The sequence below is a fragment of the Meriones unguiculatus genome, chromosome 1 (genome assembly GCF_030254825.1).
Source record: "Meriones unguiculatus strain TT.TT164.6M chromosome 1, Bangor_MerUng_6.1, whole genome shotgun sequence".
NCBI classification, from domain to species: Eukaryota; Metazoa; Chordata; class Mammalia; order Rodentia; family Muridae; genus Meriones; species Meriones unguiculatus.
In genome coordinates, this window is record NC_083349.1 from 134,764,229 (window position 1) to 134,767,520 (window position 3,292).

At 45.7% G+C, this 3,292-nt stretch overlaps 1 pseudogene; it reads right to left on the reverse strand.

The window, feature by feature from the left end:
* Positions 1-1,166: 1,166 nt before the first annotated feature.
* LOC110557179 (protein transport protein Sec23B-like) lies at positions 1,167-3,022 on the reverse strand (annotated as a pseudogene).
* Positions 3,023-3,292: the final 270 nt, after the last annotated feature.

Consider the following 3,292-nt stretch of genomic DNA (forward strand, 5'->3'; position numbering starts at 1 on the left):
AGTGCTGATACATATGTGAGGAAGACAAAACTTTAGAGCCAGGAAGGAGCCCCTGTCTCTCCCCGTAAACAGGCTAAGACCCCCGAGTTTAGGAAGATGGAAGCTAACCAAGGGCCAAGCCGCCTCATTCTTCTCCCTTGCCTCCCTCTGGGTGGCTGACCTGGGCTCTGCCTGCTCAGGGTCCAGTGTCTCAGCACTTTCAGTTTGCCCTCAGAATCCTTTGCCTGAGGGGTTTTTAGCTTTAACTTAATCAAAGCTGATATCAAATTCCCAAGGCTTATAATTCCGTTGCCTTCTTTTGCTGTGAATGAATAAAGCTGTTGTGTATGTGTGTTGCATATGTGCATATGCATATGTGTGCACTTTGTTCTTAAGCCAGAGGGCAGTCTTCACATGTGCTATGACACACCTGCTCTACCAGGCTTCTGTTTATTCTTATTAGCCTTTGGATAACTGTATGTGTCAAGATAGTCTCAGGTGTTCGCATCCCAATCCTGAGCCCCCGTGAGCATCAATGGCTTTGCACAGGTGATCTAATGAGAAGCCTGAGATGGAGAGAGTAGGTGATGTCCTGCTGGTGGCCTGCAGCAGCCACTTAGGTCTTAGGAGAGAGGGCCAGGGGGAGCAGAGGTCTTTATGCTGGCATGAGAGATGGAGGGAGGGCTGGAGCCAAGGGTGCAAAGCGCCCTCGGAAACCAGTGATTCAGGGGCTTCGTAATCTACCTGGATCTTGTGGAAGGAGCATGGCCTGGGCAGCCCATTTCATACTGCAGCCTCCAGAACTGTTAAATGATAAACGGCTATGGCACTTCTTCTGTGGTAATTTGTTCTCACAGTGCCGACAGAAAACTTACATGACCACGCTGTGTAATGGGCCTTCAGGAGCCCTGTTTGCACAACCTGTGCATTTAGACTGGGATGGTGCCTTTCTGTGTGCTGGTGAGGCTGCCCCTGTCCAAACCACTGCCTGGTGCCGAAGGTTATTGCCCTGAAAGACAGCTGGAGTCTGCAGTGAACTGTGTTTGCCAAACTGCCTTGTGTTCAGTAGCCGTCTCTTCTCATCTGATTCAAGGCACAGGTTCGAAGGCATATTTGACATAATGAAAACACCCCCATGTTAGTGTTAAAGATAGGTAATTTGAAAGAGCATTCAAACACTATTTTCTTTAATTAAATATTGATCTGTGATGGACCAATGGCTCCTGCAATTTCAGTTCTCTAGAGGTCTTTACTTCCAATGTAGTACGAAACACCATTCTGAAATCTCCGTCGAAGTCTTTACTAAAAATTCTTTGGAGTGTCTCATGAAAGAGAAGTGTTGAAAGAATCTCCCGTCACCGTGCGGCCTCCTCTAAGATTTGGACAGCATTTCACCTCCAGTCTGATCAAGAGCACAAGCATAAGAATCCATGCAGTGACCATTTGTAGCAGTTCGATTAGCAAGCCTCTCTACAATGCTTGGTTGCTTTTTTCATGAATCTTTCTCAATATCGTGCCAGGAATGAAGAGGAGTCTTCAGTTCATCTCCAACTACCATGCCAGCTCCTTGGGTGAGAACCCCTCCAGTGAACAGCATGATCCTGGCTCCGGTATTTGGGAAAGTACCCTCCCACATGCCAATGGCAATGGACAAAGCAACACCAATGGATCTCATCCGTCTCTTCCTGAGTTACTGGCCGTGGTTCCCACGGAAGCTCTCCCAGAGGATCTGTGAGGTTCGTGTCAGTTTTGTGAATGGGCTGGAGGAGTCTGCTTGTTGTTGTAAATAAAGACTTTGGCTATATAAAGTTTATTATTAGCCCTACGATTATCACGGTGGTATTATCTAACCCACTATCACAAAAAGTAAGGCACAGATACCTGTTAGATTTTGTAAGTGTCTTATTTACTTTGGGCTGGACAGATATTTCTACCTATGCTGGCTGTCTCGATAACCTCACCATTCACCTCCCAGCCCCCATCCAATGCCATCCTTCTTAATCCTCCTCATCTGAACTATCTTCCATCCATAATCTTATAAATACTTGCTTTTATTTTTCATCTGGGTCTTTCTAAGCCATTATTGGTGTTCTTTCTCCTTGCCCTTGTAGTTTCTTCTCCATGCTAACCCATCGTGGCATCCTCCTTCCCCCTTTCTTCCTGTCTGTCTGATTCCAGTGATTCTCTCTTGAACCCAAAAGTGGGGGAGAACCTTAGCCATGCCTTTCCCATTCTGCCCTATCTAGGCATAGGTCATTTAATCAACTAATCAGGAACATCTTAGGCAGGTTTACAAAACAAGGATAGGCATAACTAGATTTTGAGGGCCAGTAACACTATCAGACCAACTTCCAACATGGGCTGGAAACAAAAGGCTGCTCCTGAGGTTGAACAGGTCTTGCTTGTTGCATGGGCATAGTTGGCTTGGTCAGTCCCAGCCTCTCCTGAATTTGCTTGCAGTTAGATCCTTGGTCCCTCGGAAGACATAACTGTTAGGGATTCTTTTATAGCTTAGCTCGTAATCCTGCACCATTCTCCCAAATGTGATAAGATCAACCAGGAGGAAGGAGGAAGGAGGAAGGAGATTCAGGGATATCTGCAGAGACTCTTTGAGTGTATGAAGGTCATCTTCCTCCAAACACAGGTAAAACATAAAGATTGGAGGGGACAGAGTACCTTGCTGGATCATGTACTCACTTGTGGAAAACTGGGGCACCAGTTCAGCAGGCTGATTCACCTCAGATATGCCCGTGGATGATGAAGGAAACTGATTTCTTTGAAAACAGAAATTACAGGCCCAGAGTTTTGCTCAGTAATCAAATTGACAAAGCGGCTTGAGAATAGCTTTGCAGGTTGGCCTGATGCAAAGCACAGGTTCATACTGTACAGGAGGTAAGGCTGGGAGTTCTTTTAAAGGAGTGAGGAGACAAACCAAGGGAACAAGCATTCTTGTGGCTTCAAGGCAGCTGGAAGGCCACCCGCTCCAACTAAAACGCATACCATCTTGTTCTTGATCTTGAGTGAACTCTGGATATGTTGCCATGGTCTAAAAGGAAACTGGACAGAGCCTTCCACATGCCACAGACACCCAAGACAAGTGCTCTTAATTGCTGACTTATTAATATCTCTGGGACTCTTCACCCAATATTTATTTATTTATTTATTTTTGAGAAGGGTCTTACCTTGTAACTGGCTGGTTTGGAACTCACAGAGATCTGCCTGCCTCTACCTTCTGGGTATTGGGATTAAAAGTCGTCTACATCTTTGCTTGACTCCTCAACCTCCTTTGAAATTGTTTATTTAATTGTGAGTG